Source organism: Ahaetulla prasina, chromosome 1 (genome assembly GCF_028640845.1).
Source record: "Ahaetulla prasina isolate Xishuangbanna chromosome 1, ASM2864084v1, whole genome shotgun sequence".
In the NCBI taxonomy this organism is placed as follows: Eukaryota; Metazoa; Chordata; class Lepidosauria; order Squamata; family Colubridae; genus Ahaetulla; species Ahaetulla prasina.
This window is the reverse complement of record NC_080539.1, coordinates 260,466,537-260,484,336: the sequence shown is the minus strand read 5'-3', so window position 1 is coordinate 260,484,336 and position 17,800 is coordinate 260,466,537. Positions and strand designations below refer to the sequence as shown.

Below are 17,800 nucleotides of genomic sequence, written 5' to 3'. Positions count from 1 at the left end.
TTCATGAACTGCAGATGCAGGCTGCAGCATAACAAAATTGACAAAAGTGAAGCGGGTCTGAATATTTTCTGAATGCAGTGTGTGTGTGTGTACATACACACACACACACATATATACACATACATATACACATATATATTAATCACAGTCCATTTTGCATATATAGCAGAAAAAAAGAGTCTTGAGTTAACAAGGTTGATACTATATCAAGGATCATAGGAAAAGTCGCTGAGTAAGATGCTGTTTTATTCAGCTCATGCCAATTGGCCAGGGAAGAAGGTAAGTTGAATAAATAAAATGTTAATATATTTTAAAGTAGTTCCTTCTGTTTTGAAACAGCGGATGACTACCTCTCTTTCTCTTCATATTATTATCAGAGTACAAGCCAGCTTCTATTGTCTTCATCTCATTTTGAAAGAAACACTGATAAGAACAGAATGCCAGATGGAAGAACAGAAAATTTCCACCCCACTCCAGGGGAAGGATACTGTAAAATCTCCATTCCCTCTCCAATCTAGGGGAAGGTTATTGAAAAAACCCATTTCCTCCTGATCAGCTGGGACTCGGGAGGCAGAGAATAGATGGGGGCAGAGCCAGTCAGAGGTGGTATTTACCGGTTCTCCAAACTACTCAAAATTTCCGCTACCAGTTCTCCAGAACTGGTCAGAACCTGTTGAAACCCACCTCTGGACAGCACCATGCCTAACAATCAATTAATTGATACTTCCCAGAAGCATTCATATTCATCCATTCGCCAATCAGTATTCTTGAATTCAAATTTTATACAAATATTTGCAAGACAACTCCCATTTCTGAACCAATGCAATCAGGAAGCTTCGCTGGGTTGTAGAATAAAACATCTGCAGAAAATCTGAAATCTAGAATATAAGTAAAGACTGTATAACCAACTTGGACTATTCTACAGTGTTCTAAGAAATCCATAGTGCTTACTTTTTTCACCTAAACAATTGTACCAGAAATATGGATGGAAAGCACTATATGCAATGTAAAAGCTGATGCAGTAAGGTTATAAATCAAGTAAGACTTATTGTTTATGTAAAACATTTTATGGCATTTTCAATTTTCTCAGTGGGTCAATGTAATACATATTGTAATACTTGGAGAAAACTGCTCAAATTAAAAGGGTCAGAAGGGTTCCAGCTTCTTGACCATTGTTGTTATACAAAGTAGGGGGAATAATAGTTTGGCCAAAGAGGGATTTAATCAACTGTCCTCCTACCTTTTCCTTTATAATTAAGCACACAGAAAAATACACTCTTCATAAAAAGAAATTCCAATTTTGAAACATGGGGAAAACATGCATCTTACAGTCTGGAAACCAAGCAACGTTCTTCCTGATCACAGTTTAAGTTAAATTTCACTCCCATCCTCCTCTGTTTTACTAATCAAATAAAATTAGCCCCTTTCAAACTAGAAGACAATTGTTTGTAATGTACTAGCACTATCTGAATGCCCATCCCCAAGATGTTATTCTTAAATTAAATGTGAAAATACATTTTTTTAATTGAAGAGAGCTTACTAAAAGTGTTGTCCATTTCAGAAGACTAGGAAAAGGAAAATAAATGGCTTTTCTCTTTGCTTCTCCGTTATGGTGGAGACAGCAGTCAGAGTGGGTGGAGCTCCTCTGTTCAGATTGGATAACTGAGTCTGTTGAAGCTGAAAGTCCCGCCCCTTGCTGCTGGGAACCCCAGATTTTGACTCAGTTGTTCAGCCTGGACGGTTGCGTTGTGGATTTCTCCCTGCCTGACTTGCAGGATACATACTTGTGAGTAACATTTTTCTTATTTTTTCTCCGCTGGCTGCAGAAGTGATTATTACTTCTGCTTCAATCCTGTTGAGCTGCAGGCGTTCCAGGATATTTTTGGTGGGGTTTTTAGCGCCCCCGAAGCCAGCAGGGATTGGATGAGTGGAGTTATTCACTCCCAGTATCGTTGGGGCAGCTTCTAGCACTGCCGAGGGCTTGCTGGGCGGTATAGAAATTGTTTGGATTAGTTTGCCGCCCGGCTTTAATTATGATCGCTGAGGAGTTTGGTTTCCGCTCCCACAGGGTAGCCTGCAATTTACCCAGCCCTCCGTCTCCTATTTCGCGCGATCTGATTTTTCCCGCCCAAAACAGTTTAAATGGATCGCTTATTGCAGCTGCGGAAGGAGACGCTTAGAGCTTAGTGCTCACTCCGCCCCTCCCCTATCCAAACTCCGGCGGCCATTTTGAGCACATTTGGAGTGAGTCTTCAGAAGATTAGTCCTGAAGTTTACATTAGGCGGAGTTAGGGGCTAATTTGGGCGTGGAGCTTTGTGCTCTCATTATTTCAGCTGCAGTTCTCCTCCAGTTCGGACTTTAATAGTCAGTTTCTCCCTCTCTCTATTGGCGGCCGCCATTTTGAATTTTTTTTAAAAAAAGAGGAGAAGTGATTCTTTGGCCTTATTGAGGTCTAGAAACTTAATATTTCATCATGCCTAAGGCCTTGGCAAAATCCAACAAACGCCAGGGGTCTCCATTGCCGGAGGAGCAAGGTCCATCAGGAGGGGTCTCCCAAGGCCCCTATTGCAAAGTGCAGCCGTGTTTCCAAGCAGAAAACCAAGGCCCCACCTACTTCAGGCCGCAGTAAGTCGTCTAAAGCATCTCTGAGGGATGAGCAGAGAAGAGATGAAGCAATACAGAGAATATGTAGTAGGGCAGTCTCTAATTTACCCTCTTCTTCAATGGCCAATCCAGAACCCAGTACTTCTGCTGGGTCTCTTATTCGAGAGGGTATTATTTCTACCTCTCCTGGTCAAGCTTCCTTACAATGTTGCCCAGTGGATATTCCTACAGACGCATTATGGGGGATCCTTCCTCCAGTTTCTCATACAGTTGATGCACCAGTTATTGAGTCTCCTGAGGAGTTTTCTCAGATAGTTCCTTCTACTGCAACCCACGTTGTTGGTCAGGGGGCAGAGCCTCTTTTGCCTGTTTCGCCACATATTCAGGCAATCATTGAACAGACGATTCAAAGGACCCTTTTATCGGGCATGCAGATATCTGAGAGGGCTTCCTTGTCCCATTCAAGGCTATCAGTGAGGGAGGAGGATCCTGAAGAGGAGGAAATGCAGTCACAGCTGGGTACAGTCTCGCCTACCCACTCAGTAACTAGCCATCCCTCTCTTTTGGAGGGATTAGAAAGGAGACCCTGACCTGTCTGAAGATGAAGGGTTATTACCTGACCAGCCGGCATTTACTGGTCTTTTTCCTCCTAGTCTTTTTAAGTCCTTGCTTTTCAAGGCAAAGAATGTGGCTCAATTGAGTTCTTCCTCGGATCAACCTGTGGCATCATCCTCCAAGGGTGCATCTGACATTCTTTTTTCTGAACCTGACCGAGTTCCGGATTCTATTTCAGCACCCCCACTTTTCATGGACGTAATCAAACGCCAGTGGACAGCCCCTGGTTCTTCTACGGTTCCTTCCTCAGCAGACAAACGTTTCTTCAATGTGGACCCCAAATTAGCTTCAGCTCTACAGACACCCACTGTAGATGGTCCAGTTGCAGCTCTGGCATCTTCCTCATCCATTCCGGGCCAGCCTGAAGAGAACCTTCGTCCAGAGGATAGACGGGTGGAGCAAGTCCTGCAGAGAGCTCATCTAGGTGCAGCTTGGGCAATCCGGTCGGCTTCTTCAGCATCTTTCTTTAATAGGTCCACCTTGTTGTGGCTCAGACAATTACAGGATAAACTTCCAGCAGAGGATACTCGTATCCACCAGGACCTGAATAAGATAATTGCAGCTGTTCAATTTTTGGCGGATGCCACTTTACATGCCATACGTTTTGTTTCCAAATCCATGGCTTCAGCTTTGACGGCTCGACGCTTACTCTGGCTTAGACATTGGCAGGCGGATGCCCGCCACAAATGGAGGCTGGCATCGGCTCCCTTCGCAGGGGAGCTACTTTTTGGTGCTGCGTTGGACCCTCTATTGGTCGAGACTAAAGACAAAAGAAAGATATTACCTTCAGTCTATCGCAGAGGGGAAGCCAGATTTACTCCTTTCCTCGTCAATCTTCCTTTCGAGGTTCTGAATGGGGGGCTGGTTCTTCCAAGTTCCAGGGGTCCTGGGCTCCTAGACAAAGAGGAGGTCATGATAGAGTTTCACGGGGTAGGCCCTTTCCTTCCAAGCGGCCCTTTCGTGGAGGAGGAAGTCGTCCATTCCGGCGTCATCGATAGGTGCATTGCTAGTCCTCCCATAGGGGGCAGGTTAGCCCATTTTGCGGATCAATGGGAGTTCACTACTTCTGATAATTGGGTTAAGAATACAATTCGATACGGTTTGTCTCTGGAATTTGTTTCCTTTCCAAAAGATTTTTTCATTCGCTGTCCGGTATCTAGGAACAGGGATAAACGGGTCCATATGGCGGCAGCAGTTAAGCATTTAATGGAGATTAGGGCTATTCAACCAGTTCCCGTAAGGCAAAGGGGACATGGGTTTTATTCTCTTTTGTTCCTAGTTCCCAAATCTTCGGGGGGCTGGAGGCCCATTTTAGACCTCAAGAGACTAAATCGTTTTATTGTTTATCATAAGTTTAAAATGCACTCTCTTCGTTCGATTCTAGATGGCGTTCGGAAGGGCGACTTCCTCACTTCCATAGACCTCACTGAAGCTTATCTTCATATCCCTATTTTCCCGGATCATAGGAAGTTTCTCCGGTTTTGTTATAAGGGGGTTCACTATCAATATAGGGCACTGCCCTTTGGGTTGTCTTCTGCCCGAGGGTTTTCACCAAGATCTTGGCTGCTATGGCAGCTCATCTTAGGTCCATACCTATTCGACTTTATTGTTATTTGGATGATATTTTAATTTTATCATCGTCAGAGTCAATGGCCAGAACGGATTTACAGATTGTAGTTCAGACTCTTTCTTTACATGGCTTCTCTATTAATATAGAGAAAAGTCATTTGACCCCCTCAACCTGTTTACTTCACTTAGGAGCAAATATTGATTCCATATTAGGTAGAGTCTCTTTATCTCAGGAGAGACAGAGTAGTTTAAGATCTTTAGCTGGTTCTTTAATAAAGGAAAGCAGAGTTTCCTTGCTGTCATTATCCCAACTCCTGGGAAAGATGATTTCAACCATTTCCATCGTTCCATGGGCGAGATTTCATACTAGAGACCTCCAGTGGTTCCTGTTGCCATTCCAAAGAGCGGGCACAGGCAATTCCACTTCAAAGTCCTACTGCCCAAGGAGGTTCGCAAGTCCTTCTTCTGGTGGTTGTCATCGGCGATTTCAAGGGATCTCCTTTGCACGAGCCTCATCGTTTGGTGGTAACTACGGATGCCAGTCTTTTCGGTTGGGGTGCACACCTCAAATCGCTGCTGGCTCAAGGGAGCTGGTCCATCACTGAACGCCGTTTTCCTATCAACCGGCTAGAGCTATGGGCTATTTATCTAGCTCTTTGTTTTTTCCAGAACCATCTATCAGGCAAGCATGTACTGGTGCTCACGGACAATATCACAGCCAAGGCTCATGTCAACCGACAAGGGGGCACCAGATCCAAGTCCTTGATGAAGGAAGCAAGGACCCTATTCCTGTGGGCAGAACGGAATCTTCTGTCCTTGACTGCAGAACACATCTCAGGGGTGTCCAATATTCAGGCAGACTGGCTCAGTCGTCAAGTCATCGACCAGGCGGAGTGGCGTCTGCATCCAGATCTGTTCAACGACCTCTCACGTCGATTTGGCACTCCAGTGGTGGACATGTTCGCAACACGGCAGAACACGCAGCTTCCTCGTTTCTTTGCCAGGTTTCCAGATCATCTAGCAGAGGGAGTCGATGCTCTTCGCAGTCCATGGCCAGAGGGGTTACTCTACGCGTTCCCGCCTCTCTCAATCATCCCGAGAGTGGTCCGTCGGATTCTGGAGGAACAGGCAGAGGTCATCTTAATCGCCCCTCACTGGCCTCGGAGGTCTTGGTTCGCAGATCTCAAGTCGCTGTCAGTGGCTCCCCCCTGGAGGATTCCTCCCAGCAGAGTGTCGTTATCTCAAGGGGCTCTGGTTCATCCAGATCCTCTATGGCTCCAGTTGACCGCCTGGCGCTTGAGCGGGGCGCCATGAGAAGAGACAATATGTCTGCCAGGCTTATCCGGACTATGTTAGCGTCCCGGAGGCCTTCCACTGAGCGCATTTACTCAGCCTCTTGGCGGGCTTTTTGTTCCTGGTGTCAAAGGGCGGGGGTTTCTCCACTCCGGGTTTCCATTTTGCATATATTGGAATTTTTGCAGGAAGGGTTAGACAAGGGGTTAGCTCCCAACACACTTCGTAGACAGGTAGCAGCTATTTCCACGGTTTTATCCTGTGATCCACTGACTTCCTTGTCTCAACATCCTTCTATCAGGAGGTTTTCAAAGGGCCAAAATTTTATGTCCTCCCGTGGTCCACAGATATCCCACTTGGGATCTTTCGCTGGTCCTAAATTCCCTAACAGGGCCTCCTTATGAGCCATTGAGGTCTACCTCTCTGAGGCTATTAACTTGTAAGGTTGCCTTTTTGGTGGCTATCACCTCTGCCAGAAGGATTTCAGAATTAGCTGCCCTCTCTGTCCGCAGTGATCTTTGTGTTTTCCATCCGGATCGAGTAGTGCTCCGTTTGGATCCTTCATTCATTCCTAAAGTAAATTCAGTTTTCCATCGCATGCAGGAACTTAATTTGCCTAATTTTTGCCCTCACCCAGTTCACGGGTTAGAGCGCCGTTGGCATACTTTAGATGTTCGAAGAGCTTTGAGAATTTACATTAAGAGAACAGCAGAGTTAAGGAGAACAGAGTCCTTGTTTGTGTCTTTCCTTCCTGTTTCTTTAGGGCGTAAGGTGACATCGTCCACTATAGGCAGATGGATTAGGCATACGATAGCTAAGGCTTACGAGATGAGATCCCTGCCTAGGCCCCCGCGTTTAACAGCGCATTCCACTCGCAGTGCAGCTACCTCAGCGGCCTGGTCTACTCAGGCATCCTTGCCAGAGATATGCAGGGCAGCCACCTGGTCGTCGCCCTCTCCGTTTATTAGACACTACAGAGTGGACAAGTATGCTTCGGCTGAAGCTGCCTTTGGCCGTAGGGTGCTGCAGCAGGTACTTGTATCTGAGGTTGAATCTGTCCAGACCGATCCCTCCCGTAGTTAGGGACACTAGGCTTTGGTATGTCCCATTCTGACTGCTGTCTCCACCATAACGGAGAAGGGGCATTGGTACTTACCTGAGACGCACCTTCTAGTTCAGTGGAGACAGCAGACAGCCCCTCCCTATTTCGGTCTGGATCCTCTTTTGTTTGTTTGTTTTGGATAATAAAATTTGTTTCTCTATTTTCCACGACGCATTGAGTCTGGTTTTTCTCACCTTCATCAAAATCTGGGGTTCCCAGCAGCAAGGGGCGGGACTTTCAGCTTCAACAGACTCAGTTATCCAATCTGAACAGAGGAGCTCCACCCACTCTGACTGCTGTCTCCACTGAACTAGAAGGTGCGTCTCAGGTAAGTACCAACGCCCCTTTTCTCCTGAACTACTTTAGAAAGATTATTTATTGAAGAATTTCCAGGGGCAGAACAATCACCCAGCTTAAAGCTGTAACTCAATGACATTAATTAGTATTTCTAGTTTGGATAATTCTAATTGCTGCCAACCTTCAAGAACTTCTGTTTCTAAATTAATTGTAGCAATGAGGCTTACTGATTTTGCCAACTGCCATGTATCTCAAGACAGATCTAGAACCATCTTCCTCCACTCTGGGAGCAACCTAACTCATGTATCCACAGACAGATATTTTACGGGCCTTGTTTAGAGTGACATGTCCCTCCTGGAAAAAGAGGTGGTTTACTTTCAAGGCCATAAAGGAGAATTTGCAGAGCATGTGATGGACAAAATTGCTCAGATTCATTTCAAACTGGATTCTAGCTTTAATACGGGTCCTATAGAAGTGGCCTGGATATAGTCTTGCCTTATTATCTGGGAAAGGTTTGATCCAGTTGGAACTGAGGAAGTGGACAAAGTCCTAGGGTCTGTAAACTCACATTCCCTAAAGTTTTTGAGAAAAACATTTTTTGTGCATTTTTTCTTAAGGAGAAACTGACCAAACAGTTCATCAGCTTAGCTTTCCAACTCCCAAAGCAAGATCCACAATATGGCCATGACACACATTTAGGGAAGAATCATTAATACATTTCCACAAATGCTTTTTTAAAATCAATGTACAGTTAAGTTTAAGAGAGGTTTCAGTACACTATGAAAGTCTCTGCAACATAACTGTTTCTAATCTGTCTTTAACTTCTGTAGACATTAGGATGCTAAGAGCATAAAGGAACCCCATCAGCCAATCAGTGCAGGCCACCATACAAGGAACATTATCAGCCAGTTGGCGTAACCACCGCCAACTGACTAACAGTGCAAAAACTAATTAAATCAGTGTCTCACTCTCCAGGGTCATCATGAGTATCAGAGCAAAAAAATCCACTTAGCCTCACTTTTACCAAAGCAGAATAAAGTGAACTATGTTTCCTCCTTTTTACTCATATTGAAAAAAGCAAAGAGAAGAATAATAAAATGTGAACCATTATTACGAAAAAAAGCCATTCCAGATGCAAAGCTGAAGACCCTACAGTCAGATGGAGTGGGGCAAGATTTCTTGCCAATGGAAAAATGATACCCCTCTGCAAGAAAATTGCAGAGTGGTTAGGGGACAGAGAAAAAACTGTGAAGGAAAGGAAAAGAAAAGATTGTTCTGAAACATTGATGATTTGATGGAAACACTTGAGATTTGGAGCTTGTTATGAAAGGGTCCAAAAAGCTTCTGTAAAAGTACTATCAGATGTTTTTTTTAAAAAAATATATCTTTACATCTGTAGCACACAAGTGAATACAGTGCTCTAATCTGGTACAGTTGCTGCCCCAGCTGTTCTATTTGGCTATTATGTTTCTGTCTATTGAGACTAAATGAGGAGCCTGTAATTGCAGGGTGTTTTCCTTTTCTTAGGAGATGGTATTTGATGCTTCAGGAATCCAGAGAGTTCTGCCTTCATTCCTTCTCTTCCTCTCCTTCTCTGTTTCTTTCTGTTCCATCTGCAGCTTCAGTTTTGCAATCACATGGATACATAAGGAATTTCAATTCTTAATATGAGCACCAGGAAGAAGCAGAGTAGTGTGACAGCATCTCAGCAGACAATTACTCTATTGCCATTTAACATCAATTAAATCAATTTCCACATCAATCCTGTGGAAATATGTTAGGCTGCAAATAGTATCTGGCCCAATATCACCCAATGAAGCTCACACTGGAGCAGAGCTCTGAAACCAGATTTTACCCTCTGACCTTCTTACCACTATCAATCTTAGATTCTCCCATAGAATAGAATAGAATAGAATAGAATAGAATAGAATAGAATAGAATAGAATAGAATAGAATAGAATTTTTTATTGGCCAAGTGTGATTGGACACACAAGGAATTTGTCTTGGTGCATATGCTCTCGGTGTATATAAAAGAAAAGATACGTTCATCAAGAATCATAAGGTACAACACTTAATGATAGTCATAGGGTACAAATAAGCAATCAAATCATATTAGGAAACAGTCAATATAAATTGTAAGGATACAAGCAACAAAGTTACAGTCATACAGTCATTAGTGGAAGGAGATGGGTGATGGGAATGATGAGAAGATTAATAGTAATGCAGACTTAGTTTGACAGTGTTGAGGGAATTATTTGTTTAGCAGAGTGATGGCGTTCTGGAAAAAACTGTTCTTGTGTCTAGTTGTTCTGGTGTGCAGTGCTCTATAGCATCATTTTCAGGGTAGGAGTTGAAACAGTTTATGTCCAGGATGTGAGGGATCTGTAAATATTTTCATAGCGCTCTTTTTGACTCATGCAGTATACAGGTCCTCAATGAAAGGCAGGTTGGTAGCAATTGTTTTTTCTGCAGTTCTAATTATCCTCTGAAGTCTGTATCTGTCTTGTTGGGTTGCAGAACCAAACCAGACAGTTATAGAGGTGCAGATGACAGACTCAATAATTCCTCTGTAGAACTACCTTCTAAACTTCTTTTCCATCTAATTTTGGTGCTCACAATCCTGTGTATTGTAGATGCTTGAAGGATCACACACTATGTGATGATCTTCAAGCATCTGATGCAGTGGGATTCTTCTCCCAAAACATTTATACATGTTTCCTTTAAGATATTGCAAAAATATTTGCTGATTTGAGATATTTATCTGTTGTAACATGTTCATCTCATGAAAAATGAAAAAGCTAAAAACTTTGTGAAAACAGATTTTTAAAAATTAAGCCTCCATGTATGTACTGTAGTTGAAATATATGAACCACAACTGCAGAACACAAGGTAACCAAAACACTATTTGTGAACCTATCTCTAAATTTATTTTCACTACAGAGATCTGGGCTGCTGTAGCTTCCCCTCATTTGTCCTCTATCCAGCAGCAATCAACCCCCACCCTTAGACTGCCATGATGCATGTCACAGTGTAGTTTTGCCATTTCACATACAACTATTTCCTGTAAACCACAAATATAAGAAGAGTATTCACTTATTAGAAACAAAGTATTATTAGAAATGTTTGGGTTAAAAATACACACTATTAAGCTCTAAAAATTATTTGGGCTCGTGGAAAAGGCTTGAGCATGCAAACAAAGTTTGCAACTTTCCTTCCCACTGAATGGTAAAATTGTAAGTTGCCAACTTTCAAACTCCTTTATTTCAGAAACCATCTGACCCTACAGAGTCCAAAAGCAGCAATACTTCTTCAAGCTATTTTTCAGTCACAATATTGCAAACCCCAGGAGACTGACCTGCAGTTTCTTCTGCCATAAGTTGCATAGTGATGCTGGCTATAAGATGCTGTTTAGTCTGAAGGTCTTTAGTGCAAGTAGTTTAGTAAGTCTTAAGGCTCCATGGCCTTGCAAAATTAAATAGTTCTTGGAATCCTAATTATTGATCGTAAGCTTGTAACACAAAAATAAGCCACCTCTTAAGCAAACCATATCCAAACAGCATTCCAAAACCTCAAAATAGGCTGCCAATTCAGCAGCAGCGAATTTTTTCCAAGTCAGCTAATCAATGGTTTGACCATCTTTAACATAAACCATAAATTTTTCTCAAGTCATTGGAATAGCGCAATGAATCTTATAATGTATCAAGAGTCAGTTTGGTATAATGGTTAAGGCAACAGATTAGAAACCAGGAAGCCATGAGTTCCAGTTCCACAGATACACAGTAAAGATACACAGTAAAGCATTTGATAAAGTAGACCATAACCTACTACTAGATAAAGTAGAAAAATATGGGTTAGACAGCACCACCACCAGATGGATTCGTAACTGGCTAACCAACCGCACTCAACGTGTAGTCCTCAATGGAACTACATCCACATGGAGGGAAGTATGCAGTGGAATACCTCAAGGCTCTGTTTTAGGCCCAGTACTCTTCAACATCTTCATCGATGACTTGGACAAGGGGATAGATGGGGAACTCATCAAATTTGCAGATGACACCAAGCTGGCAGGAATAGCCAACACTCCAGAAGATAGGCTCAAGTTACAGAAGGATCTTGACAGACTTGAATATTGGGCGTTATCTAACAAAATGAAATTCAACAGTGAAAAAAGTAAGGTTCTACATTTAGGCAAAAATAACAAAATGCACAGGTACCATAATATAAGTGATATCTTGCTCAATAGTAGTACCTGTGAGAGGGATCTTGAAGTCCTAGTGGACAACCATTTAGATATGAGCCAGCAGTGTGCAGCAGCTGCCAAAAAAGCCAATACAGTTCTGGGCTGCATAAACAGAGGGATAGAATCAAGATCACGTGAAGTGTTAGTACCACTTTATAATGCCTTGGTAATGCCACACTTGGAATACTGCATTCAGTTTTAGTCGCCGCAATGTAAAAAAGATGCTGAGACTCTAGAAAGAGTGCAGAGAAGAGCAACAAAGATGATTAGAGGACTGGAGGCTAGAACATATGAAGAACGGTTGCAGGAAATGGGTATGTCTAGTTTAATAAAAAGAAGGAGTAGGGGAGACATGATAGCAGTGTTCCAATATCTCAGGGGTTGCCACAAAGAAGAGGAAGTCGGGCTGTTCTCCAAAGCACCTGAGGGTAGAACAAGAAGCAAAGGGTGGAAACTGATCAAGGAAAGAAGCAACTTAGAACTAAGGAGAAATTTCCTGACAGTTAGAACAATTAATAAGTGGAACGACTTGCCTGCAGAAGTTGTGAATGCTCCAACACTGGAAATTTTTAAGAAAATGTTGGATAACCATCTGTCTGAGATGGTGTAGGGTTTCCTGCCTGGGCAGGGGGTTGGACTAGAAGGCCTCCAAGGTCCCTTCCAACTCTGTTGTTATTATTATTATAAGATACAAACTCAGCTGGATTACCTTCTCAGCCCTAGGAAGGAAGCAATGTCAAACTACTTCCAAAAAATCTTACCAAAAAAGTCCAGGCAATCACTGGGAATCAAAAACTGACTCAAAGGCAAAAGCATCATCAGCTCAAGCTTTTAAAGCAACTTTATTATTCCAGAATAAGTTTTTATTTTTATAATGGACACAGTACTACAAAAATATACAAGAGAAGCAATTAAGTTTTGCAAAGTTTTGGTTTGAAGCACAAGTATTTCCTGTAAAGCAACCACAAAATAGTAAAAATAGGTACTTAAAAGCAGTATAAAAATATATTATCATAAACAAGTATGGAAAGAAAGGTGCATATTGTGACTGCATGAATAGACTCTGTAATCGTTTCTTCATTCATTGTGCTAATTTTGAACAGAGATTTAATCTGATCCATTATTTACAAGATAAGTTTAGAATCTAAATATGCTGTGCACAAACTAGGTATTTCCCAACATGGGGACTCCTGCCCAGGTTTGCCTTCCTTAACTTTCTCATGTAAGCGCCAGCTGATACCTTGCTGAGATGACCAGCTGTCCCTCAAGCTGCTCTATGGGGAACTGTGAAAACGAACAGACGGTGAGTGCTCCACTACCATCTTAGTTCTTTATCTCCACATGTCCATACTTAAGAAGTGAAGAGTAAAACTTAATTAGAACTGCAGAAAAAATAATTGCTACCAACCTGCCTTTCATTGAGGACCTGTATACTGCATGAATCAAGAAGAGGGCCGTGAAAATATTTACAGATCCCTCACATCCAGGACATAAACTGTTTCAACTACTATCCTCAAAACGACGCTATAGAGCACTGCACACCAGAACAACTAGACAAAAGAACAGTTTTTTCCCGAAGGCCATCACTCTGCTAAACAAATAACTCCCTCAACACTGTCAAACTATTTACTAACTCTGCACTACTATTAATCTTCTCATCCTTCCCATCACCAATCTCTTTCCACTTATGACTGTATGACTGTAACTCTGTTGCTGGCAATCCTTATGATTTATATTGATATATTGACCATCATTTGTGTTGTAAATGTTGTACCCTGATGAAGGTATCTTTTCTTTTATGTACACTGAGAGCATATGCACCAAGACAAATTCCTTGTGTGTCCAATCACACTTGGCCAATAAAAAATTCTATTCTATTCTATTCTATTCTATTCTATTCTATTCTATTCTATTCTATTCTATTCTATTCTATTAAAAAAAATCATAGGCAGGCCATTATGCAAGAGAATGCCCACGAAATACCAAAAGAAGCATTAAGGAAGTTACTAGAAAGAAAAGAGAAATCAGAAGGCAGAAATTCTCATCAATGGAAAACTATCCACCCATCAACTCCAGGGAAAATACTACATCGTTATTGTTACTTGTTTCTTCTGAAGAAGGTGCCACCCATTCACTTGTGAAATTAAGCATTTTTGCTTGCCTTTGTTGTCAGAAACCTCACCACATCACAGTTACACACAAGGATGACATAAATTTCAGATCAAAATATCTCTGGTAGAATGGGAGTGGAATGGGACTTTTCGCCTCGAACTTTTGGCGGTGCCTGTTTCTCTACCAGGGTTTCCCCTCCGTGTTATTATGGCTCAGCACTTTGGGCCATGGTCCCTTTGTCCCAGTCCCTTCGCCGTGGCCCATTTGTCGCAGTACAGTACACGTCGGGCTTTTGGATGCACAGGACAGTTCGAAGCCAGCCAATCGGTGCAGGGGCTCGAGGGCTTTGGGAGTAGAGCGGGGGCTGCAGTTCAGAGGGAGTATATTTTACATAGATTTAGATCTTAATGCAAGAAAGATACAATTGATTTCAAACGTATGTTTTATTTTTATTTTTTTTTATTTAATTTTTATACCGCCCTTCTCCCAAAGGACTCAGGGCGGTTTACAGCCAACATAAGAGCAATTTTATAAATAGAATTAAAAACATTTTAAAAATCTTATTCAATTTGGCTAACCCCATTTAAAAACTATAATAGAAAAATAATTAAAAAAACCCAATTAAATATCGTAGTGTATTAGGCCAGCCCTGCGCGGTGAAACAGAAAGGTCTTGAGTTCACGGTGGAAGGTCCGGAGGTCGGGGAGTAATCGTAACCCCAGAGGAAGCTCATTCCAGAGGGTAGGTGCTCCCACAGAGAAGGCTCTCCCCCTGGGGGTCGCCAACCGACATTGTTTGGCTGACGGCACCCTGAGGAGACCCTCCCTGTGTGAGCGCACAGGTCAGTGGGAGGCTATCGGTGGCAGCAGGCGGTCCCATAAATAGCCCGGTCCTATGCCATGCAGCGCTTTAAAGGTGGTAACCAACATAGGTACATGTGTTATAAATGCTTAACAAATAAATGCTTAAAAGGAAAATACTTTTATAGCAGCATAACATATATTATACAATATAATAACAAGTTTATTACTATTCCCTTCATTACTATTTTCTTTTTAAATTCTCTCATTCTCTACATAGGGGAGCTTCCACCACTACCTCTGCCTGTCTCCTAACAAGCACCTGAGGCTGTTTAGCCTGGTCCTAGTAAACTCCTTCCCTTTTCTGGGAATTTTCCTCTACAGCACACTCCCCACTCCCCACCCCGGTCTTTTGTGGCTGGATCCCTCCACCCCACTGCTGCTCTTGGTCACCTCGAGAGGCTCCAAACTGACAGATCCTCCTTCTGAACTGCAGCCTCCGCTTTACTCCCAAAGCCCTCAAGCCCCTGCAGAGGGGCCGTGACCCAAAGTGCTGAGCCATAATAACATTTATTTATTTATTTATTTATTTATTTATTTATTTATTTATTTATTTATTTATTTATTTATTTATTTATTTATTTATTTAATTTTTATACCGCCCTTCTCCCGAAGGACTCAGGGTGGTGTACAGCCAACGATAAAACAAAATATATACAATTAAAACAACATTTAAAACATAGCAAATTATAAAGGCTGATAAATTAAAATTTAGATTTTAAAATTTTAAAATATTAATAAACCCCAAATTTAAAATTCTACACTATTATGCCAGTCCCGCTTGAATAAATAGGTGTGTTTTAAGCTCACGACGGAAGGTCCGAAGATCAGGCACTTGACGTAGGCCAGGGGGGAGTTCATTCCAGAGCGTCACTGCCCCCACAGAGAAGGCCCTACTCCTGGGGGCCGCCAGCCGACACTGTTTGGCGGACGGCACCCTGAGGAGACCCTCTCTATGAGAGCGTACGGGTTGGTGGGAGGCAAAGGGTAACAGCAGGCGGTCCCGTAAGTACCCGGGTCCTAAGCCATGGAGCGCTTTAAAGGTGGTAACCAAAATCTTGAAGCGCACCCGAAAAACCACAGGAAGCCAGTGCAGACTACGGAGTGCAACATGGAGGCGAAACCCTGGTAGAGAAACAAGCACCACCAAAAGTTTGAGGCGGAAAGTCCTAGACCCGAATGGGAGCTATGCAGTTTCCCATCATCTGATTTATATCCTTCAGGAACATTGCAATTCCTCCTCCATTTTAAAAAATGAATCTGGAAGATGTAGCAATTCAACCAATGAGAAAACTGAAGGCCAATTTAAATGTAACTGATCAAAGATACTGATGTCTTTTTCATTCCCCCAATGATGGGTAAGGAGGATTGAAACCAGAGCTTCAGAGCCATCAACTTTGGTATTACATGTTAACTACGCTACAAGTTAGTATGTCAGAATGAAGAGAAGTGTCTGGCAAATAAGCACTCTTCTGTAGCTACTATTCAATTGTGAGATGAAGTTTAAAGGTTTTTGGAAATAATACCTAAATAGAATAATTGCATTTTCTTTTTGAGATATTACTTTGCTCAATAAAATGTTTTCTGAAGCAACATAAAAATAAAATTCTGAATATAGTAACAAAACAATTCTAAGGGGGAAACCTTTTTACTATTTTAAGTTATTTTTTTTATAAAAAAAGTTTTTATTGGTCAAAAAAGATTTATGCAAATACATATCAGGTATGGTAAATTTTCATTTTTCTTATACATGATAAGAATTTTACTCAAAATTTTAAACACATACAACAGCCATATGGCAAGCAGGTGAAACGAAGTAGCTAAGTTTCAATCTTACATACACAATAAAGAAGGGTCAAAAATGATCAGAATATCATACGAAAGAAAATAAGGAAAACCAACACAATACCAAATATCTTTGTCACTTCCTAGTTTTGGATCTCAGAACTCTGGGTTCAGCCTGACCCAACTCCAGGGCCGCAACAGCGGCAGCCGCCTCCGCCCATGGTCTATAACCTCCCTTCTTCAATTCCTGGGTCATCTAAATCCAGGAGGGCTTTGTGTTCCTCCACGTAGGCCGCAGCCTCCATAATTGTACTAATTTTTTCGTAATGCCCTCCCGGAAAATCATCAATCCCTCTGGCATCAGCCATCTGAAGCCCACTCCTTCTGGTACAATTTGCTTGATAAAAGTAATATTTCTTTCTCATTTCACGTACCTGTCTGGGAATCTGCCTCAGAATGGCTATCTCCCTGCCCCTATAAGTCAGTGCCCCACTCCTATGTTTTCTAAGAATTTCATCTCTCGTCTCTCTTTTCACAAATTTGACATGAACCTCTCTAGGAACTGCATGCGTGCGTGCATATTGTGAATTAACTCTATAAACTCGATCCACATCCCAATTCATAAAATCAACACCTCTCCCAAGAAATTCTCCCAACAGTTTAGTCACAACATCTCTCAAGTCTTCTTGGTCCACTTCTTCCAAATTTTGAAACCTAAGGAAATAAGACATTTTATCCATCTGTAGTCCAAGCACAGCATTGCTTGTCGTCTCCCTCTTTTCTGCACTGCCGCATCTCACCCTCCAGACCTTCCACTTTCTGCTTATTTTCTGCTGAGACTTGTTGAGTATCCTTTAAATCCTTTTGGATAGTCACAATTTCTGCTCTTATTTCATCAGTTTCTTGTCCATATTAGATAACTTTTCCAGAATTCTCTCCATTTCTCCAGCAGTTGGTCTCTGACCTTTTGCCATTTAAAAAAATTTTCAAAATCCTCAGGCAAGCACAGTATCCTTATAATTTCCTCCGGATCCACCAGGGGCACTCACAGGAGCAACGAGTCCAGAGTACAGTTAATCAACCAGGAAGCCGAAGGAAGTGATGTCATCAAAATTCTCATAGTGAAGGCGGAAGCTGGGCGCCACCATTGTTCCCCAGAGGAGGGGCCTCAAACCCTCCCTCCTAAATTTCTCCATCACCTCTTCTCTCCAGAGCTCCACAAAACCGGTAATCTTGTTATTTTAAGTTCTCCTCTCTCCAAAGTGATTCGTACTCCTTCCAGTCGCAGGGAGAAAACCCCGCACTCCGGAGTACTCCACTCA

General features: G+C 42.2%; 1 protein-coding gene across 7 annotated transcripts in view; it reads right to left on the bottom strand.

The window, feature by feature from the left end:
• Positions 1 to 17,800, bottom strand: part of LOC131184888 (uncharacterized) — a 119,524-nt gene that overhangs the window by 41,191 nt on the left and 60,533 nt on the right. For 2 of the 7 annotated variants that reach the window (XM_058156746.1, XM_058156758.1), the window contains exons 2-3: positions 11,731 to 11,823; positions 11,442 to 11,621 (exon numbers count right to left, since the gene is read on the bottom strand). The exons of the other annotated variants lie outside the window; for them this stretch is intronic. The gene's annotated coding sequence lies outside the window, so the exon portion shown is untranslated. The remainder of the gene's footprint in view (positions 1 to 11,441; positions 11,622 to 11,730; positions 11,824 to 17,800) is intronic. 7 annotated transcript variants of the gene reach the window in all.